Source organism: Rhinolophus ferrumequinum, chromosome 9 (assembly GCF_004115265.2).
Source record: "Rhinolophus ferrumequinum isolate MPI-CBG mRhiFer1 chromosome 9, mRhiFer1_v1.p, whole genome shotgun sequence".
Lineage (NCBI taxonomy): Eukaryota > Metazoa > Chordata > Mammalia > Chiroptera > Rhinolophidae > Rhinolophus > Rhinolophus ferrumequinum.
Genome location: NC_046292.1, coordinates 52,880,256 through 52,908,206, shown reverse-complemented (window position 1 = coordinate 52,908,206; position 27,951 = coordinate 52,880,256). Strand labels below are relative to the sequence as shown.

The 27,951-nt window shown below is 36.2% G+C and overlaps 1 protein-coding gene across 1 annotated transcript in view; it reads left to right on the top strand.

The window, feature by feature from the left end:
• NEGR1 (neuronal growth regulator 1) overlaps nt 1-27,951 on the top strand; it is an 831,724-nt gene that overhangs the window by 448,147 nt on the left and 355,626 nt on the right. The gene's annotated exons all lie outside the window — the stretch shown is intronic.

The following is a 27,951-nucleotide window of genomic DNA, read 5'->3' as shown; positions in this document are numbered from 1 at the left end:
ATGAGGAACTTGAATTTTCTGAGATTTTTTTTCTTAAGTAATAAATGGTGATAATATTGTCTTTGAGGCTGCTATAAAAATAAATAATATATGGCAGAGAGCGTAGGAGATAGTATATAATGATTAAAATGGGATTTGCCTTCAGTATTTCTTCTCAAAGGTGATAACAGTTCCCCGAAAGATTTAAGGCATAATTATGATCTACCTTTTGTGCTGAGTCCTTCAGTTCATACCTGGAGTTCCTATGAAAGTGTTTCAAAGAGCCTACAGCAGAATTATTTGCTATTGTACCTCTTGTTAAAAAATCATGATTTAGGCCTGGGAATGTCCCTTTTATAGAAAAGCAAATTTGATAAATACATACCTTCGTAAACAAGGGTTAACAAATTTTACAAGTCTTGTACAATATTGCGATTTCAGTAAACTCATTAAAAACCTTTAATGCATTTCAATATTGTATTTTTGCTACTGCTACAGTTTTAATACTGTTCCAGTTCTATCCATGGGGGTGATTAGATTACCTGACTGGAAAATTGTGAAATTAACTATAAGGTGAGTGGCTCAAACATATACCAGAGATTGCGGAGGGGAAGCACACCATGCTGTTAACTCCATTCTCTCGGTAGAAGAAAGACTATGGTTTTAAAAATGTCATTACAATATCATTGGAAATGTTTTATTGTTTTTTTTTTTTTTTTTTAATTTTAAAATGAACAGGAGAGCCTCCATTAGGCCCTAGAATACGAAGGAAAGCTGAACCTCAGTGTAGGAGCATTCTTCCTACCCCCCAAACCTCTTCTCTGTCTGCCATTGCCAGTTAAGTCAGAGTTTTAATAACTATTAATAGTGCAAATTGCTTGAATAAATGAAACTGTATTATTTCCTCTAACATAAAGCAGCTTATGGCTCATAATCAACTTCATTTGGATCAACCATCACAGTTCACTGACAATAAAACCTTGTGGAAAATCTTTTTATAGACAATTACCATTTATCTGAGATGGTTCTAGTTTTCCTTCATACAAAACCATATTTTCTTCTTTTATGTTTTCCCTTGATTTGCTCAAAGCAATTCTTTCTAAACTACAAATTATTTAGAATCACAAGAGAATAAAAAATTTGAGAAGTCATAAACATATGCATCTAGAACCCAAGTCACATTGTAGTCCTTTTAGAGTGTTGAGCATCTACACACACACACACACACACACACACACACACACACACACACACAAACACACACACAAGCAAAAAACAAAAACTTCTCAGTACCAAATTGGACATATTAAATTCCTATTGGCAGAAAACTATATGGCATATATAACAATGATGGTACTATAAACTCAGAGAATAGTTAATAGAAAAATTACTTATTTTATCAATTATTGCTGTGAATACCTTTGTAAAGAGAATAATTTTTTGATTTATGGATGTTTAAATAGTAGTTTTTAATTATCTGGATTCATAACATTGCAAAGACTTAGAAATCATACTTCATTTATCTTCATAACCCCAGTGCCTATGACAGTCTTAGAAATGGATGATGCACAAGATATATTTTGTGAATGAATGAATGAATGAATGATATGGCAACTTAGTTTCCTGTTGTTGCACTATGTGGGTGGCATGTAAATCACTCTTTGAAAAGTGAGGTAAATCAGATAGCGAGCCGAATATCCATGGCAATAAATTCCTAGAGACAGGACAGCGCCTATTATATCTATTTACTTAACTGCCTTGTGTAATAATGATGGGAGAAATGTGAGGATACAGGTTAATCAAAACCTCAGAAAACCACTGCTTGCCACAAGGGCCCACAAGCTTCTGCAACACCAATAAATTGGAAACAAACAATGAATGGAGGCATAGCCATTTTTCTTTCCTGTGTAGCCATCGCTTATCTTGTCAGTCCCCCTGCTGCTGCTGCTTTTGCACACGTGGAGATGTATGTTTAATAAGCAATAGGTGGAGAACTTTAAAGGGATATTTTTCAATCGCAATGCTGTTAAGGATCTAATCATATAAATGGCAAAAACCACATACACACACTCTTATTAGGTTTTGCTAGCCAGTGATAAATTGCCTTATATACGAAACAAACTACATATAGATGGGTATTGTTGTTGTCATTTTTATTTGCTTGGAGCCAATTTGGTATGCATTGATTTAAAAGCTTTAGATAATTTACTCTCTGGGGGAAGAAAAATCACAATCTTTTATGGGTGTCTACCACTCTGTGAAAAATTTCTCATTAACTCCCCCCCCCATTGTTCTCTTTTTCTGAAATCACATCATGTAACTAGGAGTTGGGGAAAGTAATTATGCAAAAGATCCTATTCATTTTCACTTTAATGCTTTTAGAAGTTAAGAACTAGTATTACCTTGGATTCAAAGCAGATGAAGTACGTTCTCTGGATTATAGAAAAATCATGTAGCTATAACAGAAAGCATAATAAAGAGTCTTGATGTGTATTGTGGAATATACGAGGTTATCAATTAAGTTCTTAAACTTGTTGCAGCGATGTTGCTAACCTTTTTTGATATCAGAGGGATTATTCATTATAAATTTGTACCAACTGGACAAACGGTACCAAGTTTACTATTTGGAAGTGCTGAAAAGTCTGTGTGGAAAAGTTAGACAAAAATGACCTGGACATTTCACCAACAATTCATGGCTCTTGCATCACAACGATGCACCAGCTCACATGGCACTGTCTATGAAGGAGTTTTTAGCTAGTTAACAAATAACTGTATTGGAACACCCTCCCTACTCACCTGGTCTGGCTCCTGATGACTTCTTTCTTTACCCAAAGATAAAGGAAATATTGAAAGGAAGACATTTGGATGACATTCAGGACATCCTGGGTAATACGACAACAGCTCTGATGGCCATTCCACAAAAAGAGTTTCAAAATTACTTTGAAGGGTAGACTAGGTGCTGGCGTCAGTGCATAGCTTCCCAAGAGGAGTACTTTGAATGTAGTGATATTCAGCAATGAGGTACGTAGCACTTTTTCTAGGATGAGTTCATGAACTTATTTGTCCAACCTTATATCTTATAATTATTGTCCACACCAAAATTGAGATTCTTGAATTAGTGCTTCCTTTATTTTAAAAGTAACATGGACATTTCTTGGTAAATGGGTGGCAAACATTTTATACATAGTTACTGCAAAAACGAAAAAAAAAATAGTAAACTGATATCCTTAAATTGTTTTGAAATTGTTTTCAATATTTTTATTTTGATAATGAGAGCTTAAGAGGTTTGCAAAAACAAATTTTCTACAGTCATTTTTTTCATTAACCAGTTAATTTCTGTTTGCTTTTCCAATGCTTATAACTGAAAACATGAATAAAAGTTTGTCATTTAAAAACATTAGGTGCACGTGGATTTGAATTCTCATCCTATCATACATTATGGCAGGCAAGTAGTTAAGCATTTTACAAAAGAAATGAGAAATTGTAATATTGTTTGCAAACTGTAATAAGCTTGCAGTGAAAACTCTAGCTAAACACAGCATTCCAATTATCTCTAAAATTGTGCTAGTGTGTTATTATCATTGAAAGTGATATTCAAAAAAGTGTACAGCTATCTCTGTGATTCCACATGTGAACATAAATTGGATGGTGTCTACATATGTGTATTTCCTTATCCTGTACTGTGAGGCCAGCCGCTGGACCGTGGCCAGCAGATCTTTTAGAACTGCGTGACATCTGTTCTTACTAATTAACTCACCTAGCAACATTCACAGTGGTTGGGAAGATGGGCAGCAAGGCATGTGATTGCTGTTTATTATCAAGTTCATAACAGATGAATAACAAATAGTCTAAAATAAGTGTCATATTCGTAGTAATAATTTTCACATACTTCATAGAAATGTTCATGCAAATATCAGAAATGGTGGAAATGGTAGTGTTGTGATGTTAGATTCCTGATTCTTCTCCGTAATATAATCAAACATTTACTCTTTCATTTAAGGCTCATATTTGATTTATTGTTTTGTTTTAATTTTCTTTCACATTTAATAAAATCTAAAATATTTTAACATAAAATTTAATAGTTTATGTTTATCCTGTGGGCATTAGGAATACAAAGATGAAAATAATTATTCTCTATCAGAAAAGAAAATCTACATTTCAATTAATTTAATAAATGTTTATTAAATGTGACAGAATCTGTTGTAGGTAATGAGGATTTAACAGAGATAAATACTGATAAAAAAATCTCTGTTACATGGAACTTTTGTTTTAGTGGGAGTAATTCAAAAAATGCTTCAGTAATTCACAGCATGTTAGAAGGTATAAGTTCTATGGAGGAATTTTTATCAGGGAACATAGTAAAGGTAAAACTTGTAAGTAGAATGATCAGGAAAAAGATTTTTGTTAAGGTAACATTTGACCAAAGACTAAATTATGCATATATCTGAAAGAAGAGTCCAGATATATGTAACTGCCAGTTATAGTCCCTGAGCCAGGGGAAGGACAGAAAGCAAGGAGCCAGTGGGTCTGGAGCAGAGTGGAAAAGAGTAACATATGATATTGGAAAAGTCAGATGAGGAAGGGAAGGCCACTATTAGCCATCTGCAGAACTTGAACTCTTCTCTCAAAGTGTGATGGTCTTCTAGTGCTACCATAATGAAATACCACAGATTGGATGATTTAACAACCGACATTTGTATTCTTATAGTTCTGGAGTCCGGAAATCCATGATCAAGGTGTTTATCAAGGTGGGTTATATCCTGGAGAATCCTATCTTCCTCACTGCGGACAGCCACCTTCTTGCTATGTCCTCACATGGTCTTTCCTCTGTGCACAGAGAAAGAGAGAGCTCTGGTGTCTTTTCCTCTTCTAATAAGGACATCAGTCCTCTCATATCAGAGTCCTGACCTTATGGCCTAACTTAGCCTTACTGACTTCTTTAAAGGCCCCATTTCCAAATATAGTTACATTTGGGCTTGGGGCTTTAACCTGTGAATTTTGTAGGGACACAGTTCAATCCATAGTATTCTACCCTCTGCCGCTCCCCAAATTCATGTCCTTCTAATGTGCAAAATACATTCACCCCCATCTCAAGAGCCCCAAAGTCTTAACTCATTTCATCATCAGTTCCAAGTCCAAAGTCTCATCTAAATATCTAAATCAGGTATGGATGAGACCCCAGGAATGGTTCATCCTGAGGCAAAATTTCTCTCCATCTATAAATCTGTGAAACATAATAAGTAATGTGTTTACAAAATACAGTGGTGAGACAAGCACAGGCATTCCCATTCTAAAAGCAAGCGATTGGAAAGAAGAAAAGGATGACAGATCTCAAGCAAGTCCAAAACCTAACGAGACAAATTCTATTAGATCTTAAGGCTTGAGAATTATCCACTCTGGCTGTATATTCTATCCCTTGTGCCCACTGGGATCGCAGGGTCACCTCGACAGCCCTAGGCATCTGTTCCATCCCCTTGGCTCTTTGAGAGGGCTTCACCCCATGGTTCTTTGCAGGGTTATCTGGCCCAATGAAACCCAGGAGGTGACCTTACACTCTGAAACAGGAAGAAACAGCCTTGCCCTCTGTGCTTGTATGCTCTGGGCCTGTGGTGGGAGTGGCAGCCATGATGATCTCGGAAAGTCTCACGTTCCCTTCTCTTGAAGGACAAGGCAGATTGGTAGCTGAGAAGCTCTTATTGTCCCATCCTGACTTCTGCTGAGCTGTCTGATGAAATTTCTGGGCAATCTCTTTATGGATTGATTATCTAACCCATTTCTTGTGTTGTTCTTGAGTGTTCTTTCCAAAACATTCTCATTTTTTGCAATATAGATAGGCTGAGAATTTTCCAAATCTTTAAGTTCTGGTTCCTTTTCCTTAACAATTCCTTCTTCATTTCATCTCCTCCCTGTTGTATTTTATTGTAAGTAGTAAGGAGAACCTAGGTGCACCTTTAACACTTTGCTTAGAAACCTTTTCTGCTAAATATTCAATTTCATAGCTTACAAGTTCGTCCTTCCACAAAACAATAAATCACAATGTAGCCATGGTCTTTGCCACTTTCTAACAAGGCTAGCTTTTTCTCTAGTTTCCAATAACATGTCCCTCGGTTCCATCACCAGAAGCACCTCACCAGAAGCACTCATTTTTTTTTTAATTTCAATTTAGTCAGATATGTGTTATTTTATTATTTTTAAGATTTTTATTAAAATATACAATATCATGTTAGTGTCAGATGTACATATATTCAACAGTACCCACCTGGCACTATGCATAACTCTTACCATATTATGGATTATATTCCCTATGCTAAAGAAGTGATCACCCATGGTAAGTTCAGCAACTATCTGACATGGTACCACGTTATCACAATATTATTGGTTGTATTTCCTATACTGTGTATTACATCCTCATGACTTACTTGTTTTATACCTGGACTTTGAACCTCCTATTCTTCTTTATCTTGCACTTCCTTTTTAATTTTTCAATTAAAGTTGACATTCAATATTATTTTATGTTAGTTTCAGGTGTACAGTATAGTGGTTAGACATTTACATAATTTATGAAGTGATTCCCCTGACTAGTACCCACTTGGCACTATATATAGCTATTGCCATATTGCTGATTATATTCCCTATACTTTACTTTGCATCCCCATGACTGTTTTGTAACTAACAATTTGTATTTCTTAATCCCTTCATCTTTTTCACTCTGTCCCAAACCCCCCTCCCATCTATCGCCCCCATAGACCTATTACCCATCTGACACTATACCTAGTTATTACAATATTATTAACTATATTCCTTATGTGATACCCTACATCCCCATGACTACTGTTTAACAACCAATTTGTACTTCTTAATCTCTTCCCCTTTTTCACCCACCCTCCACTCCCCTCCCATCCGGCAATCATCAAAATGTTCTCTGTATCTATTAGTTTGTTTCTGTTTGTTTGTTTTCTTCTTTAAATTCCACTTGTAAATGAAATCACATATTTGTCTTTCACTGTCTGGCTTACTATGCTCAGTACAGTACCCTCTAGGTCCATCCATGTTGTCGCAGATGGCAGGATTTCATTCTTTTTTACAGCTGAGTAATATTCCATTGTATATATGTACCACCTCCTCTTTATCTATTAACCCATTCAGGGAAACCCAGGTTGCCTTCATATCTTAGATGCTGAAAATAATGCTGCAGTGAACATATGGATGAGCACATCCCGTCCAAGTAGCATTTTGGGTTTCTTTGGATAAATAACCAGAAATGGGATTACCCGGTCCTTCTTTATCTCTTGTTATAGTCTTTTTTTAAAGTCTATTTTGTCTGGTATACATAGTGCTACCCCAGCTGTTTGTTTGTTTGTTTGTTCATTTCCATTTTCATGAAATATCTTTTTCCATCCCTTTACTTTCAGTCTGTGTGTGTCTTTTGATCAGAAGTGAGTCTCTTGTAGGCAGCATATGTAAGGGTCTTATTTTCTGATCCATTCAATCCTCCTGTTTTTTGACTGGAGCATTTAATGGAGCATGGAGAGTTTTTTTTTATTCTTTTGTTGTTGTTGTTGTTATGATTGGGTGTTTTTGCTACCTTATCTTCTAAATCGCTGATTCAGTTCTCTGCTTTATCTAATCTACTATTGATTCCCTATAATGTACTCTTCATTTCTGTTATTATATACTTTATTTCTGGCTGGTTCATTTTATGTTTTCTATCTCCATTTTTATGTTTCCTATCTCATTGCTGAAGTTCTCCCTGAGATCATTGAGCATCCTTATAACCAGTGTTTGACACTCTGCGTCTGGTAGATTGCTTGTCTCCATTTTGTTTCGTGCTTTTGCTGGCACTTTGTTCTGGTCTTTTATTCGGGACATGTTCCTTTGTCTGCCCATTTTGGCTGCCTCCCTGTAGTTGTTTCTATGTATTAGGTAGGGCTGCCATGTCTCCCGGTCTGAGTAGAGTAGCTTTCTGTAATAGGTATACTGTGGGGCTCAGTGGCGTAGTCTTTCTGGTCACTTGAACCGTGCACTCCAGGTGTGCCCCTTGTGTGCTTGTGTGTGCCCTCCTCTTGTAGTTGAGCCTTGGTTGCTATTTGCATGTCAGTGAGAGGGACTGACCCTGGGGCTCATTAGTTGTGAGGCCTGGCCATGACTACAGTGGAGGAGTTGTTGTGCAGGGGCTGACCCTAAAGAGCAGGATCTGCCTCAGCAGGGCTCTGGTACCTGCCTAATCTGCCCCTTGGGTGTGTAATCCTTGGAGGCAGCTGAGTGATGTTCCAGCTCTTTTTGAAGCTGGCCATGGGGGGCACCAGCCCCAGGACCACATTGGAGGGGATCTGATGCAGGTCAGGTTCAGCTTCAGGCTGTGCCGCACCCAGGGCCACCCAGCAGGAGCCACAAAGCAATCTGCAGAAGGTCACCACCATGCCATGCTTGGAAATGCCTCAAGAGACCAAGCTGTGAATCAAGGCCGGCTGCGCTAGTGCCAGGCTTAGGGCTCTTCAGCCAGAGGTATGGGACATACTCAAGCCAGATGCTGCTTGTCTGGGTTTTACGAACATTTGAAAGACCCTAGGAGAGTCTGCAGCACCAGCCAAGACAGGCAGTTTTTATGAAAAAGCCACTGGAAGCAGATTGGGTGTGCCCAAAAGTTGGGCAGGGCATGGTATCAAATAACCAGGACATGGTGAAAGACTTTGGCCAGCTTGATGGAGACTCAGCTATGGTGGCCGCCTGTGTCTGCACATTGGGAAGAGGGAGGGCTCAACAAAAATACAATGGATTCTGCCTCCACCTGGGGGAGAAAGCTGCCTCCTCCAGCCCTTCTCCTGAAGCCAGATGACTCAGTTCCCCCCGTCCCCCATAGCCCTGCTACCTCTCGAGCTGCTGCCCAGCACTGGAGCTCAAAGCCAGTGATTCTGTTGATGAGTAAGTCTGTGCACTGTCACTTTACAAGGAACACCTGGGGCTGCCACAATCTCCGTTGGTTGACACAACCAGAAATTATGGGGACTTCTCCCCCCAGCACTGGAATCCTGGGCTGTAAAGAAGCTGGGACCCTCGCTCCTCTGGGAGGGACCTCTGCAGCTGAGACATCCCTCCTGATTTTTATCTTGGCTACAGAAGTTCCACATGCGGGTGTGGGACCAGCCTGTTCTGTGTCTCTGCACCTCTTAACATTCTCAAGGTGCCTTGCTCTGCATGTCGTTAGTTGTAGGGCTTCAGTTCAGTAAGATTACAGGCAATTCTCAATGATGGGTGTTTTGTAGTTTACTTGTAATTTTGATGTGGTCATCAGAGAAGGTAAACACAGCATTTGTCTACTGCACCATCTTGACTGGAACTCCCAGAAGCGCTGTTAAGGTTCATATCTCTACTAGTATCTGTTCAGGATGATATATGTATTCCTCTGAGATAATAGAAGCTTCCTGTATAGCTCTTTTGTGTTCTTTCTGAGCTCTCACCAGAATCACCTTAAGCATCCCTGTTGTGACCAGCAACACAGTGCCATCCACAACAGATGGAAACCTATTGGAATGTTTTGAGCAGGACCGCAAGGTGATCTAATTTATTTTATTAGGATTACTGTAGCTTGTACGTTGAGAGGTGATTGCAGAAGACAAAAATGGCACCAGGAAGAACAGGATGCCCTGAAAAAAGTCAAAAAGATTTGCTGACAGTGGATGTGAAGTGTGAAAAAAAGAAAGAATCTGAGGGTGACTTCAAGGATTTTAGTTTGAGCAAACTGGAAGCACCAAGTATGATTAATCAAGACAAAGAAGGCTGACAGCATGGAGCATTTGAGTGGGCATAACAAGAGTTCTCACTAAGCATGTTCAGGTTGAGGAATATATTAAACACTCAAGTAGAATGCTGAGCAGGCAGTTGTATATTTGAGTCTACAATTCAGCAGAAATATCGGTGTCTATAATTAAGGAGAGAGTTTTCTGCTATTGACTTGGTATTTAAAACCATGAAATTTGATGGGGTCACTAAAGGACTAATATAGATCAAGGAGAAGACCAAAGATCCATCCTAGAAATGCTCTAACATCAGGAGGCAAGTGAGATAGGAAGAACCAGTAGAGCTGACTAAGAGGCAAGGCTGCTGAAGGAGAAAACCAGGAGTGTGATATCCTGGAAGCAAAATGAAGGAAGGTTTTCAAGGAGAAGGTAATGATCAACTATATCAAATGTTGGGTAATAGATCAAATATTAGGTTGTGCAAAAGTAAATGCAGTTTAAAATGTTAAAAGTAATTGCAAAAACCGCAATTACTTTTGCACCAGCCTAATAAAATAAGGACTGAGAACTGGCCATAGGATGAAACAGCATGTATCATTGTGGAATAATAAGAAAGAAGGTAATACAGAGGACTAGTGGTACTGGAAGTTTAATTAAAGTGAAATCAAGAGAGAAGGCTATTAAGACAATTGGGACTGGGAGTACAGGCACATTTTGAGGACTTTTACTCTAAAAATGAGCTTTTGTCTTGTTTTCAGTTTTCAGTTTGTTTGTTTTAGATTGCAGAAATTACAACATACATTATGGGAATGACCCTATAAAGGTGAAATGGTGGGTAATATAGGGAGACATCAGGAGAATTGATATAATGAATCCCTTGAAGAGTTGAAGGAAATGAGCTGTGTGCTGAGTGAAGGGCTAGGCCTGCATAGGAACAGAAGAACATCTTCTTTAACGAGAAAGAGGGCCACGCATAAGGGCAAAGAGGATTACATGTGGAAAGAAAGCAAACGATTTTGAAAGTGGAATATGAGAGTGTGAATGGTACGTTACGGGATAAGGAACAGAGGGATAAGGGGTAGCCAACTAGGATTTCTGAGCACCTACAATCTATCAGACCATCTTCCAAAGATTAAGGACACAAATCAATACAAGATCATTTCCCCTACCCTCAAGAGGCCCATAGTCCAGTAATGCAGACAAATGAAATAGATTTAATAATGCAGAGTAATTAATGTCTTCATATAGTAGATTCTGCTACTTCCATAAATGTGCCGACATTCTTGTCATGAATGTATTCACGGGCACACTCCAAATTGAGGGTCGAAAAGGATGACAAGGGCAAGGTACCAGTACTCTTCCCTAGCTATGTGAACTGGTAAGTTTTCTCTAAGCAATATGTTCTCTTCAGGGTTAGTTTTACGAATCTCTAATGCTTCTCTCTTCTGTGATGCAGCCATGGAAAAAACATTAGGCTTGAGCCAGAACAGCTCAGTTTGAATCCTAGATTCCCACTGAACTGCAAAGTGAACAAGCTAATGCACTTGCCTCAGTGTCCCCATGAGCATAATGGAAATAATGATGTCTCCCATAACTATTGTGAAGATGGAATTCTTTAATATATCAAAGTGCTTAGAAGAGTATGGGACACATAGTAAATGTGCAATCAAATTAATGACTGTATATCCTATTTTATTGCATGTTGTTCTATTTTGTTTGTTTCGCCCAGTGTTTTAGCATTGTCACCTTTATTTTCATAATCTATTTTTCTTACTCTTTAGTAGGAATTATTTTTTCTTTGCGTCGTTTATTTCTCATTTAAGATAATTCCCCACCATGAACGTTCTCTTTAAGACTATTTCTGTGTATTTCTTTCAGTTGCTATTTATCTCTGGACTAACTGTGGGCACTCTCTGCTTCACCAAATCTGATTCTACCCTCTAAATGGCTGGAGTCAGTGACAATGTGGAAAAGCCAGCCAAGCCATGGCTTCAGGGGGCTGGCACCCCTGCAGCTCTTGCTCCCACCCAGCTGTGCTCTGTTTGCTTTACATGAAGAGAGAGTACCTGGGTGTGAAAGGGGACTGGTTTGCCTTTTTGTGTTCTTTAACATTAGCCATCAATTGATTAATGTTAAAAATAAATGATATAGATATAGATATAGGTATAGGTATAGATATAGGTATAGGTATAGCTTTAGATATATGTATAGATATATAGATATAAATATAGATATAGATGGTATAGCTATAGATAGCAAAAAAAAATATACACAGTTTAACAAAGGAAAAAATTATATTAATATATACTGATAATGAAAGATGATTACAAGTCACGTTTGACTTCTGCAATTACAAGGGTACTCAAAGTGGTTACCATCAGCGTCCAGACATTTCTGATTATGGCAAACTACTGCTTGAGCAACGTTGATCAAAATGCAAACATCTCATAAAATGCATACACATTTTGTTGGCACCCCCAGTATATTTAGATATAGATGTTTATGTAGGTGTAGGTGTAGGTGTAGGTATAGATATAGACAGAGATAGATCTAGATATCAAAAAATTATACCTAATGAAAACAAACATAGAGATTTTATACCTGAGCACGTTGTATAATTAGATGCTATAGCATTTCAAGTTAAACAAGGAAAGCTCTAATTATTTTCTAAAGATATTCCATAAAGATGAGCACAATGGAAAATTTATGGTGCAGGACCTCGTTGTAGGAGAGGAGTCAGTGCCCAGAGAGTGTTATTAGGAGGAAATAAAGACAACGAAGTAAATTAGGAGGAATATCTACATCACTCGGAATCACTTCTGAACAAATAAAATGACCAGAACATGACTGCTGAAGCTCTTCAATGCAAGTGTATTCACCATTAGTTCTATAAAGCCAACATTTATCAAGTACTTCATTTATGCCAGGTAATGTTCTAGTTCTGCACATATATAACAACATATATTCTTAGCAAAAAAAAAAAAAATACTATTGCATAGGTTCTATAATTATCCTAATTTTGCAAGAAGAAACCAAGGATCATAAAATTTAAGTTGTTTAAATATCAGGTGGATAGTAAGCGAGGGAGTTTCAAGGCAGCCTGACTCCAGAGTCTATGGGCCCAAAACTACATGTGGAACATTTTAAATTTGAATCTTATCAACATAACTCACTGGCTTAGATCCTTATGTAGCAAGCAGCATATTTTAGCGTACCCAACACTGGGTGAGACCCAGTCTGGCCACTTACTATCTGTCTGTTCTGTGATTTTTATAATTAATAAATATTCTCAGATCTTAATAATAATTAGGTTAGTAATTCCTAATTGGTCATGTGGCTGTATGAAAGAAATGAGGTACTGGATAAGCAGTACCTAGCACAAACGTTCATGTATATTAAGTACATATCCAAGAAATGTTTCCTTCCTGCTTTAATATTTCCATCCATCTTTCTGAAAAGAATGCCTGGTCTGAAGTCTCTTCTTCTCCTGCGTAGTGATACAAATAATTTCTTTCAACGTCGATGAATATTTAATAAGCTCCGATGATAAAGTGCCTTTTGTAAAAATTATTAGCCCACAGTCCCTACCCTACCCTATAGTCCCTAATAATCTATATCAGGCCCCTATGTAAGACTTACAGCCTTTAAAAAGTATTCCCTAGCATTCCAGGCAGAAGTGCTCCTCAGCTTTTCCAGAGCTTAATTCGTATCCCATTACTCGGTACTGAGCAATTTACTCCCTCCCTTTGTGATGCCTCTGCTTGCATGGTTCCTGGCTCACTAGGAGATTGTTGGGGGATGTGACATCTCCTTGTTTAAGAGAGAACAGAGCCTTGTTCACGATGGGTATTTACCACCTTTCTGATGGATAAAATCAACAAAGTATTTTACTCTGGAATTCCTTTTGAACATTTCTTTCAAATAATCACGTGCCATTCTTCACTGCATTAAAACAAGCAACTTGGTCACACCAGGTTATGCTATATCCAGATGGCTTGAACCTCTCTGCTTGCTTTTAGTCTCACTTTATTGTCCAGATTATTTAAATGTGATGAAAGGGCACAAAATCGACACTGTTTTTGAATGGGTTAAAAAAGAGTAATAACTTTATCCATCATTGCCTCCAAATTAAGGGGGGAAAGTAGTTGATAATAATACCATCCACTGGCAGAACATCTTCTCAAAAGCACCTGCAAGCAAGGAGCTGTGTAAACAATAGGACTTTTTCAGCACTGTCTGAAATGTGGCCCAGGCTCTGCAGAGCCTCTTGAGATGGGGTCGAGAGCACACAGAGCAGGTATCCATATACTTGGAAGGAAAATTGTACCGGTGTCTGTAGGCCAGGGGTGGGGGGTCGGATTGGGATTGAGGCTTACCTAATGTTTAGCCAGTATTTTTTTAGAACGGCATTGATCTGCAGTCAGGAGAGCAAGCTTAGCATGAGCATTGCTGCAAAAGCTAGGTTTTCATGACCAAAAATTGGCTTATCTGAGGCCAACGTATGCGTACAGAAATGCACCATTTCTCTGCGACTGACTGAGACTTTTGAAATGATCCCCAAAAGCTAGTCTAGTCCAAATTATAGCTGCCCTTTCTTCCACAGTCTACCATTGAACAAAACACTGCTCCCTTCCTGAAAGATGTTAATTTCCAGTTTCCAAATAGTGTTTGGAAAATATATTTTCTTAATGTCCCTTTTGCCTCAATCCATTGGCTTGATACTGGATGACACCTCAAATATCATTTCCTTCCTGGAAATGAAGGCAACAAAAAATAAATGTTTTTCTCATTGTTGATGTGTAGTATTGTTTTCTTATGTTTCTTTTGATTGTTTTGGTTTTAAATAATTTGATTTTATCAATAACATCAATTGTTGTGTCAAGTACATTTAATACTTGATATGTAGAAATTAATTATTAAAACTGTATGAGTATTTACTTGTGTAATTGCTGCATGTCGCACTCATAATGGGTTGAGAGAAATGGGAAAACTGTAAAAGAGAGTAGAGGAAGCAGGGAATTAATAAATCATATGCAAATGCAATAAACAAGTAATTACAAAGAAAACAGAAAGAAGACAGGAAGAGGCTGAAAAATGATGAATGATTTTGGCTCATTTTATATGTATTTCTTTTTTATTAGTCATAACAGTTAACCTTTGTAATTTTGATTTAGTTTCTATTAAAACAATTTTTATTAATACTGACAACTAATTACCTACATAACATTCACTTTAAAAGCTGTTCCATCATTCAAACATCAATTCCCATTTCCAGGTTCACAACAACCTCATGAAATAAGGACCCTATTAATCTACATTTTGTTTAAATTTTTAATTTTTTTTGAAATTTGAAAAATATAAATAACTGAAAATAATATCAACATGAATTTACCCATACACAATTTAACCATTTGATGATATTGATTCACTTTACTTAAAAAATGAAATAATGCATGAAGCTAAATGTTTGCTCTTTCTATTTCCCTCCTATGATCCCTAGCTGTATCTACTCTAAGTTACTGTGTATCCTTCCTATGTGTTTTTACTTTTTTATTATATATGTATCCATAATAATTTATAGAATATTTCACGTATTTTCATAAATAGTATCACACTTTCATATTGTATAATTCTTTCCCAATTGGTACCTTTTTCCATTGAACATTTATTACTTTTGAAATTTTATAAGATTATTCATTATTATTTTTATATTAAGACTTTATTTTTTACAGAAGTTTTAGGGTTATAGCAAAATTGAAGGCAAGGTACAAAAATTACCCATATACTCTGCGCCCACAGATACATCGCCTCCTCCATTATAAAAAGTTTCCATCAGAATGATACACTTATTAAATTACATGAACCTAACATTCACACATCACAATCACCCAAAATCCACAGTTTACATTATGGTTCACTCTTAGTGTTGTACATTCTATGGGTTTGGAAAAAATGGATAATGACAATCATTATAATATCATACGTAGTATTTTCACTGCCCTAAATACCCTCTGTAATCACCCCTCTTTCCACCCGGTGACCTCTAGTAATCACTTATAGTTTCATATTTTTGCCTTTTCCTGAATGTCATACACATTAAATCATACAGTATGTAGACTTTTTCAGATTTGCTTCTTTTACTTACTAACATTTATTTAAGTTTCTTCCATTTATTTTAATACCTAACATCCTTTTTAGCCCTGAATAGTATTCCATCATTTTTAAGTACCGCTGTTAATTCACCCATTCACCTACTAAAGAATATCTTGGTTGCTCCCAAATTTGAGCAGTTATGAATAAAGCTACTATAAACATTTGGATGCAAGTTGTGTGTGTGTGTGTGTGTGTGTGTGTGTACATAAATTTTCAACCTTTATGGGGAAATGCCAAAGAGCATGATTGCTGGATCATATGGTAAGAGTATATTTAGTTTTGTAAGACACCACCAAACTGTCTTCCATAGTGGATGTACTATTTTGCACTCCCACTAGAAATATATGAGGGTTCCTATATGCTGCCTAAACTCTCCATCATTTGGTGTTGTCAGTGTTCCAGAATTGGGCCAATTTTATGGGTGTTTAGTGGTATTTCACTGTTATTTTCATTTTCATTTCCCTGATTTCAAGCATCTTTTCATGTATTTATTTGCCGTCTGTATATCTTTGGTGAGATGTGTGTTCAGGTGTTTGGCCCATTTTTTAATTGGGTTCTTTGTGTTCTTACTGTTGAGTTTTAAGAGTTCTTTTTATACTTGGGATAGCAGTCCTTTATCAAGTGTGTCTTTTAGAAATATTTTCTCCCACTCTGTGGCTTGTGTTCTGATCATTTTGGCAGTGTCTTTCACAGAGCAGAGGTTTTTAATTTTAATGCAGAACAGTTTATCTATTATTTCTTTTATGGATTTTGCCTTTGGTGTTTTATCTAAAAAGTCATCTTTATATCCAAGGTCACCTAGATTTTCTCCTATTTTATCTTTTAGGAGTTTTATATTTTTCTATCCTATATTTAGGTCTATGATCTATATTGAGTTAATTTTTCTGAAGGGTGTAACGTCTGTGTCTAGATTCATTTTGTGCTTATGGTTGTCCAGTTGTTCCAGCATCATTTGTTGAAAAGATTATCTTTTCTCCATTCTATTGCTTTTGCTCTGTTGTCAAAGATCAGTTTAGTATTTTTATGTGGATCTATTTCTGGGCTCTCAATTCTGTTCCATTTATCTATTTGTCACCAATTGTCTTTTTGCACTCAACATTTTATTTTTTTAAAGTAGTTGACATTGATACATATAGAGCCAGTTAAAACATTTTGTCTGCAGTTTGGGATACTATTGTATAACCAAACAATTTATAAATCCATGGCCATTTAGGATTTAGGATTTATGCTTTTCCATACTATATAATGTTTGATAAACTTTCTTGTGCATATGTGAGATTTTTTTCTAGTACATAGGTTCTCAACCATGGATATACAATGAAATCATCTGGGAAACTATTAAATGTAATATATAGTTGGCAATTCAGTTTGTCTGGACTAGAGTTCATGCATTGGAGTATTTTAAGAACATCCCAGGTTTTTGTACGATGCATCGAATTTTAAGAACCATTATTCTTGTCTAGGGCAGTGCCTCTCAAACTTTAATATGCATGTAAGTTACCTAGAGAGCTCGTTAAATTGTAGCTTCTGATTTAGTAGATAGATCTGGGTACCCCTGAGTTCTGCATTTGTAACAAGCTCCCAGGTGACAAAGGACACACTTTCAAGTAACAAGACTCTGGGGTATGTAAACACTTAGAAATGAAATTGTAGAGATATCGTGCATCTTCAGTTTTATTAGCAGTTTTCAAATTGTTTGCAAATTTATCCTGTTTCATCATTGTATGACATTTCATTTTCTGACATCCTCTTCACCTGAGTATCATCTAACTTTTGAACTTTTACTAATATTATGCATTTGAAATTGTGTTGTTTTAATTTAAATTTTCCTAATTATCAATGAAGTTCCACTTCTTGTGAAAGCATCGGTTATCAGTGTTTCCTCTTTTATAAATTCCTGTTTATATCCATTAGCCATTTTTATTAGCCTGTTCTTTTTTTTTTTAACTATTGACTTGTAATTTTTTTATATATTCAGGATACTAATCTTTTTTTGTTTACATTCATTATAACTACCTCCCATAAATCTGAAGCTTCACTTAAATTTGTTTATGGTATCTCACATATGTACATGTATATATGTTTTTAAATTTAATATAGTCACATTTATTAATGTTTTTCATTATGTTGTATGTTTTATGTCTTACTCCTTTCCAACTTTGATAAAATGAAGTTATTTTATATTTTTTTAAACATTTAAGTATTTTGCTTTTAATATTTACGCTTTTAATATAGGTCTTACTTATTCCTATGCGTGACGTGAAGCCAGAATCCACTTCTGTATTTTCCCTAAGGTAGCCGATTTCCCTAGTACCATTGATTGAACTGTACATTCTTCTTACCTGCTTTGTAATATTTCACCATCAAAAGCTCTGTGTGTGTTGATTCTGGGCATGTTATGTGTTTCATGTGCATCAGTTTCATTCCGGTCTATATTTTTCCACCAGAGTTATATGAGTTATCTTGAGAATACAAGAAGATAAATTTTTCTCTTTATTTTTCTTAATCAAGACTAACTTGGTTTATCTTTGTCCTTTACCCTTCGATATTAATATTTGGTTGATCTTGCTGAATTCTGTGAATGAAAATGTATTTTAATATAATTTTTTAAAATTTGTAGATTTATTGTGGGAAAAAATTAACATCTGTTTCTGTAGCCTAGCTAAATTCTCATCAATTTTATCAATTTCAAAAGTATGTAACTTCTCTTGAATAGTCTACAAAGACAATTATATACGATCAATGACTTTTTGGTGTCTTTTTTCCCCTAGTACTTATAGTTCTAACTCATAATCTTATTAAGTTTTTTAGAAACTACAGTACAATGTAAAATAGAAACAGTGAAAATGGGCTTCCTAATCTGTTTCAGTTTTAATGAAATATATCTAACACTTCACAATCAAAGATAGTGATAATTTGGAATATTTGGTAGATCCTTTTAGTAACATTATGAAAGAAACTTTCTATCCCCAGTTTGCAGCTTTTTTGTTATAAATTATAGTTTTTTGTTATGTAATTCTTTCTATAAATCTATTGACAGGACTATATGTGTGTGTGTGTATATATATATATATATATATATATATATATATATATATATATATGATATGTAATACTCCTCAGAAACAGACTGAAGGAGAAATATTTCTCCTTCAGTCTGTTTCCGTGGAGTATTATACTGATAAATTGTTAATGTCCCCAGTCCTGGACTAGGTATGACTTATTTTAATTTACATTGCTGGATTCACTCAATGGGTTCAATTTTATAATTAAAATTTTTCTTTTTGCATAAGTGAAATGACTTTTCTTAGACAGTCCTTGTTCCTATTTAATATCATATTATATTGGTTTCATAAAATGAATTGGTGATGTTTTCCTCTTTTTATTTTCAGGAATAGCTTATAACAATGATTTCCTTACATCTTGCTTATTTTATCTTCTTTTGAGTGAGTTATAAAGCATAGGGATGACTTCCTTAAATATTGGTAGATCTCTTCTATAAAATGGTTTGGGCATATCATTTACTTTTTGCTAATATAATATCCAAATCAGTTATTCCTTATAGGCAGGCTACATTCTTTAGAGACCAGTTCTCTATTTTCTATTTCTGTCGTCATCAATATGTGATTTTTCAATTTCTAAGGGGGAAATATCATGGAGGACCACAAAACGAAAATTTCTGTGGGACAGAACTAGAAATTGCACACATCATATCTGCTCTGATTCCATTGTTTAAAATTCAATCATAAGTAACTACAAGATATTCTGGGAAATAGAATCTAGCCATGTGCCAAGAAGAGGAAATAAATCTGGTGATCAATTTGCAGCCTTGCTGCACCCAACAAGGAACAAATTGTATATCTCTACCACAAACATTTTTTTTCTCCTATGAATTTTGTTTAATCCCCCTTTGTGAAAAAGTACCATTCAGTACCAAGCATACAACTCTGGTCCTTAAGGTGCCATTTGAGAGTTATGGCTCTTCGCCTGATAGAAACAGTTTGATGTTACGATCATAGCACGATTCTGCTGACTCCCTACCAAAAGCACAATGTTATATACATAATAAATCTTCTCATCAGCTGATGACTCTGCTGTCATTTGGTACATGTTTCCTTCAATAGAATAACTGGCTTGCAAAAATGAACCATAGTCACTGCTGTTTTTGCAATATGTTTGAAAGGCAGGTGGTCATCCCATCTCTGAAGATTAAAAGCAATTCAGGGATAAATGTGGGGAAAAAAGAGAAACCAGGGCAAAAAGTGTGTGGGTTTAGGTGTTTGGTGAAATAGGATGTGAATGGCGCGTCTGTTACTCATCAACCGAGAAACATATTTCCATCTGCTTATACTAACACGTTGGTCTGGATGCATACACTGTGACTGCTGTAATACACAAACTCATGCACACATGCTTTGGTGTAAACACTTAATGCAATATTCATACTATGTTGGGAAAGGCCAATGTAAAATTGGCCAATGGAGTTTTCAGATAGCAGAGAATAGTCTTTTTTTTATTCCCCACAAAGATATTAACCAAATATCTTTTCCATTCCAAGAAGCAACAAGAACATATTTGGGCCTATTATGGGAACGTAGTGAATAACCGTTTACCCAGACCCTTTAATGTGTTTATGGTGTTTTGTTCAGATTTGCTTCCTCATATACCCATATACAGTAAAGAGTCAAAGAACACAACAGGTAAAATGTCCTAAGAGCATGTTTGATCCAAGCACCCACTCAATGTAGTAATTTATCTTCTAATACTGCTGGTCTTCCATATTCTCTGAGACTTCTCTGATGACAGGAAGCTTACATTCATATAAAATAATCTCCTTCATTGTGAGAATGCTTCTTGTTAGGATGCTTCATTGTAATGACCTGAAACCTGCCATTTTTCTGCCCACTAGAACAACCTAGACTAAAGCCCCAAATCAATCCAAAAATTTAACTTTCTTATCTTTATGTAAGCATCCCTAGTTCTTTCCACTGTGTCTTTAAGTGGTATTGTGTCTAGCCACTTGACTATGCTGGCTGACCTCTAATTGTAAAATAACCAATCAGTTTTTCATTCTTAAATTGTAATACTATAACTGAACACATGACCCCTGCGATGGTTTTACCAATAAACATATCTCCAAGAGCTCCATCCAGTTTGGTCAACACTGAGGGAAGGGAAAGGCCAAATACTGACCCCTATGGCATATCCCTAACATTCTCTCTTCACACTGACATGAATCCATCCACCAACACTGGTTGTAGTTCCTTAACCAGAAAGGATTCTTCATGGCTGGGTGAGTTCCTTGTCCACACTTCTCTATTTTATTGCTTAAACTATCATTAACAACTGTCATTAACAACTCCTGAAATTTTTATACACTCAATATATTCATAGAATTCCTTTTATCTACTAAGCTAGTTCCCCTACCCAAAGGGTAATTGTTGTAAGTTTGACTTGGCTAAACCTTGCCCTTCATATCTCTCAACCCTCAAACCAAATAGTAAGATATACTTTCTACCTTTCCAGTATAGTAGTAGCTGTGATAAAAGAATAAATGTTTATCATAGTTAGGTATAGGTAAAAATATAGAACAGCAAAGAGCTAGTGTTTGTTGGGTACATAATTTGAGTGCTTCAACTGTCAGAAAGAAGAGATGATTTGGCTTATTTTGGGAGGTTTTGCCAAGTGATGAGACCAGAGTTTTCAAAACAAGAAAGTTCAGCAGGTAGGAGAGATACATACAGAACACAGGTGCCCGAGGGAATGTACTTTTTAGTCTTAACTGCATCTTTAAGTTCTTAAAAATATAATATGATATTACCTAAAGCCAAAATAAAAGTACATGAGGCTTTTCAACCGTGATATGAAAATATGCTCTACACCTAGTACCTTTGAAAAGCTATAATAAATCAATGTATCTTAGTACCCTGGGGAGTAGTTTACTTACAATTATTATTTTTTTAATTCAAAAAGGCAAAATGGTAAAATATTTCTGTTACTCAGAATGTAGTAATTAATATGAGGAAAAATGACTTTTTAACGGATGTGTTAAAGACTAACGCTCCAAATAAGGAACATTCAGAACTGATGAAAACATTCTTATTTAATGCTTTCTGAGCTCTTACTGCATGCTGAGAATGGTCCTGTAAAGTACTCGGGGATTAATGCTAAAAAGTTTCTGCATTTATATAAGACACCCATAAATATGTAGAAACATTACTTTGTTCATAATCCGAAAGTGAATAGAGGGAGTAATTTTAGCTGTGACCAGACAACTAGTTCAATCAACTGTTGCAACCACAGTGATGAATACATGGTCTGCAAATGGTCCTGATGTTTCTCAACCCGGTGCCTTCGCACATGTCACTCTACTCAGAATGTACTTCTCTAGATAGTTACAACATCTTATTCCAAAAGTCATCTTTGTATCTTCATCACCATCCTTTCATCTTCATCTGGGTTGGGAGATTTCCCTTTAGATTTACATAATATTTTATGTATGTGTCTCTTATATAACTTTATATAATTTTATGTTTGATTCGCTTCAATGTTTTTCTCCCATAATATAAAAACTACTAGAAAGAAGCAATTCTGTTTTATTAGTTTTAAATCACTAGACCTATCATAGTCCCTGGTGCATAGCAAGGGATAAATAAGTATCTTCTGATCAAATAAACATTATATATATTTGTATAGAAAGATCTTTTGAGGTTAGCCTTCCTATAATTATATTTGTCCCTTTATTATCATATTCCAGCATTAACAAAGAAGCACAATGATATTATAGGATACACACACATGTCCAATATGATATATATCAACTATGTAACAAATAAGCTTGTATATGTGTGTGTATATTCATACATATGTAATATATAATTTATGTACATGCATATGTATATATGATTGGTTATATAATTTCTAGATTGCACTTAAAAATGCTAAATGATTGTAAGTCACCAAATTTCAGTATATTTATATGAATCCTCTATATCACTTTATTATGACTTACAAGGAATATACCTATGAATAATTTCCCTACTAATGAAAATGCTCATTAGAATAGCACCTAGATACAGGACAATTTATAATATTGAACCCACTTGATGGAAATCAGTGAGTTAAAAAGATAAACCTCTTATTCAAATCCAAGAGAATTATGAGTATCTGAAATTTTCAGAGTTTTGTGATTCATATTTAAGTCCCAGAAGCTAGCCCTAATATAAAACAATTTCTGGCAAGAGACTGACTTTTTTTTTTTTTCCCAATGAATAATTTAAAATGCAACTTTTTCCATGCGAACCATCTTATATCTTGGCAGTAGGCAGAGTATTTCAATAATTTATACAATTTTGAATATAATATAGTTAATGCCATAAAGGCAATTTCTTTGATATTGAATTATAAGAGAATGCACTTAGGCCACAATGACTAATGATCTGGGGGCCAGCAACATGGTAAATTACCTTTTAACCTGATTTTAGAGAGAATCTGTGCATGTAGCCATAGGACTTTACTAAAATTGGGCATATAGTTGCACAACAATATTTGGTTGTTACATTCAGAAAACACAAATAAAGCATTCTCTTTGACAAAAGTAGATAAAGGAACATGATGGTTTAAATAATGTGGATGATAATTATTTGGGGAGGAACAGAACAGTTATGTGAATCATGGTTTTATCATTTACATTTCTGAATCAAACCTATTCTCAGAATATTTCCTAAGGCAGGACTCTATTCCCTCTCGTGATCTAATCATGGTTATTCCATGACAGGTGAACAAGTATACATTAGTGCCAAAATGTACAGCATTGATGAAAAACAAAGCAATGCAATGTCAAAATTAATTCCTTGGGTCTTCCAAGGCAGATGAACAGGCTGAGGCCTTGCCAGAATGTAAGGCAGAGATGGCAAGATTGTGACTTCATGACTGAATCCAGACCACACAGGGCTTGCAGCACATGGTGAGGATTTTGTAAACACATAAATCTATGGGCACTGTTTACTTTCGTAGACCATGTCGATTTCTCTATTATGACAATTTGCCAGTATGTGATGATCAAGTGTCTTCTGTGAGTGGTAAATTTTTCTAATTCCTTTAATGGTACCATTTGGATTGGTGCCAGGGTACGGCACAGATATTTGGATGAGTTTATATGGTACAAAAAAAAAGAAAAAAGGAAAAATTCATGTCTTCAAGATTAGCAAAACTGGACATATATTTCCTACATGGAAATTATCAGTGGTAGCTGCCGTCTTCAGACTGGTGCTCTCCACCACGCCCTATCACCTAGAGTGTATACATGCACATTTTTCCTCCACCTACATTGCTCAGGTATGTTACTTAGGCATTACTTCAGGTATCTTAGTTTTTAACCAAAGTAATCAGGACTTTGCTCCTCATGGGAAGTTTTCTCATCTATTTTGGAGTCTCTATTTTGTTCTATTTTCTATCTTGATGCCAGTGCCACACACTCTTTTGCTGTACCTTTATAATAATGTCTTGAAGTCTGTATAAGTTTTATAACTTTCATTAATCTTTCAAACTATGCCCGAACTTGGTGATTTTAAACAACTACAATGATGTATTTTACTCACAATACTGCATTATAGACATAATATTAGGAGTCTCACTGGGATGACTCGAACAGTTAGGGCCTAGAAGAGTTTGGGTGCTTCCTGGGCTCCCTTTTTGTTCCTGTTATCGCAGAACTTTTCCATGTAGGGTCCACAAGTGGTGTCTCCATGTGTTCTCTCCAGCAGGGTTGCTCCACAATGGATAGGCTCATTACATAGCAAATCAGATCTCCAGGAGCCAGTGTTCTCAGGAAAAAAGGCAGTTGACAAATGACATTTTATGATTCAGTCTTGGAAGGCATATACCTTTACTTGTCAACTCTATTATTTGAAGCATCCAGGAGCCTACTCAAATCCATCTGAAGATGGGGCAGAGGGAATACAAAGATCCCATTCATGATGGAAGAAGTCTTAAAGAATTGGAGACCATGTTATGAAACTGCCATATAAGCCAACGAACAAAGAAACAAGTGGCTGGGTGGAAGAAGAAATTGAGGACTGGATATATAGAATAATGCTCCATGATAGACCCCACCCCTACCAACAAAATAAAAGTCATTAAGCTCTCATTACATTATACATAGTAGTAATATCTAACAAATATTAACCTTTTCTGTAGGTATCCTTTTGTTAGTCGTGTTTCCAATGAGAAAAGGAAGAGAACTACAATGCCCTATTTTGAAACTTTTCTCCTACTACCTACTAGCTCACACATATCTTAGAGAAAGGGACACTTTATTTACAGCCAAGGCTTGTTGGGCCACGTGGAAATCACTAAGATCTATGTAAAACTACATATATCAAAATATTGAAATGAAGTATATGAAACTATTAACAGTGATTCTCTCTGAATGGTGGAATTATATTAAAGTAAGTTACATGAAATTACCAGTAGCCATTTGTTTGTAACCTGCTAAAAGGCAATTTTAGGTATTTCAACCTAATAGGTGCTTTTGGGCTTTCTTCCTCATTCTTTATATATTTTTCCACATTCTTTTCAATAGGCGTATACTACTTTCATAAGTAGGAAAATAAATATAATGTTCAAAGAACAAAGAAACCAGAGTACTTCAGAGAAGGCATTATTTTTCTGAATGTGCTGCAATGATACATCATCTCTGAGAGTACAAAAAACAGCAGAGTAGCCTTTAGATATAAAAATGTGCTAAAACACATTTATAGAAACTTGATCCTATCAAGGAGAACTCATAGTTAACCGAAACACACTTACCTCCTGAAAGCAGGAAACAGGTGTTACATTATAACTCTATGAGTCCAAGGGTAGATGTTGGGCTCTCTGGTGTTTCAGAAAACACTAAGGCAAGCTTTTAGCAATGGGGAATGTTTGCAAAGAAGGCAGCTGGGTTCTAGTAGGACACAGCTGGGCTGTTTCCTCTGGTTTATGTGGGGAACAGTTTACTGCCAAGGATGAGGCAAGAACAGTTCACCCAGGCCGTTCTAGAGGTGTTTTTCTGGCACATTTCTAAACAGAACAGTGGAGCTGGCCACCAGGTGTAGGGCAATAGTGACTGTCCTCCTGAAAGAAGGTAACTGCTTTCCTCAACATAAATTCCTGGAAGGAGAAATCATTAGCTTACCGGGCTGGAATTTTTTAAAGTTCTTCAAGTATACTGCCAAATCATTTCTAGGAGAAAGCTCTTTATTAATTCTTAACAAAATGTTACCATCACGGCAGGTTTTAAAGATACAGAGTTGGTTCCTTAAGAAAGCTGCCTCACTAGGTATGCTGCATTTGTATGCTCTAAGGCGTTTCAGTTGTGGTATTCTGCCCATGGATTTTGTAACTATTGTCTGCTAGGGAGAAGGGTGAATTGAGCAGGCATTGTAGATTCTCTGTGATATACAACAGGCTGTAAGTGTGTTCTATCCTGCCTGCCGCTGCTGCTTCTGCTGATGCCTAAGGGGGTAGCTGCTATTACGGTCCTGATTTTAAGCAGTCTTTTCTCTCTTTCAACCGTCCAAGTAAGTGAAGCTGAAGTTAGCCTGAGGTCCAATAGGGATTTGAACTCTGGTGTATAAACACTCATGTGTAGAGGCCAGCTATTGATCCTGTAGCCAAAATGAAAACCTTTACAGTCTAAAGTATGGAAACTCTTATACAACAGTGTTGTACTTTTGCCTTCGAAATGTTTATATAAGGTGAAACATTGCCTTCAATCAAAAGTTTTAAAATCATTCAATCAATGTTAAGCTACCAAAATCTAGCCCTTCTAAACCAGGAGTTGTACTAAATTCAATGTGTGTGTGTGTGTGTGTGTGTGTGTGTGTATTTGCCACTGAAAATCTACCTAGCAAATACCTGTGCCTTACAAATCTGTTTTACAATTTAGGAATTATTTTCTTTCATCCCACGTGAGGCATCATCTGTGTATTAGGTAGTCAAGCTAAAATGGTGAGAAAGAAAAGAGAGAAGGGAGCTATTTCCACTTTGATTTTTTTCCCCATAACTCCATGTCCTGCGGGGTTTTATACTTCTTTGATGCTTACTTTCTTCTCTCCATTGCTTACTGTCTTACTCACGGTTACACAAAACCAATTCTGGATTTCCAGTGGAAAATTAACACAGTGGGCAAAAACTGCCCAGGACACCATTCTGCCTCCAGTAGGGCGCCCTCATTACACCCACCATACTACTCTCAGGAAGTATGAAAATAAATGCAAACTATTGAAGCCTCATCTCTTCCACGGAGAGTTACGTTTTAATATTAGGCCCTTGAAGGCAAATAACTTTTCTGTGGATGTGAAGGAAGGCTTTTCTAATTAGAGGGGAGATTTTAAATAAATAGGAGAGAGAAGTTTATGCAGAGGTCTTTCTGGTAATCAGTTTCCAAATCTGTAGATTTTGGAGCTCCCTCCACACCTGTTGGTCTAGGATCTTCTGAGTTAGCTGTCCCCAGAATCCCAGAATTAAAAAAAAAAAACAAACACAAAAACAAAAACTCATTAGATTGTTGTGATGATTGTCTGAATGCAGGAAACTACTGTTTTTAACCATCGAATTCCACTCCAATGCCATCTGTTTCATAAAGCCTTGTCTAATATCAGTATCCTCTCCAATTCTGAGTCCATTGGCAGAGGTAGATTTACTACGTTGTGTTCTCCAAACACCTTGTAGTTACAAAATCCACTTTGTGAGATTTATGACTCCATATTATATTTAATAGTGTTGGATCTTTCTCTTTAGACATGAACTTCTTAAGACTAAAATGCCTAATCAAGTTGGTGCTCAAATATTAGGATAAATGGATGGATGGATGGATGGATGGATGGATGGATGGATGGATGGATATGATGAATGGATTAAAATAGGTCATAGCTTGTTTTGCCATTTTATATGCAGTGGATTGAGAAACATGTGCATAGGTTTTATAAAAAAATGGAAAACCACTTAGCAACATGACTCAACGTTTGAACTGAAGTCAGAAAGATAGGTTTTCTCAAACATGTTCTTTTGCCCCCAAAAGTAGTACTGGCATATTCCA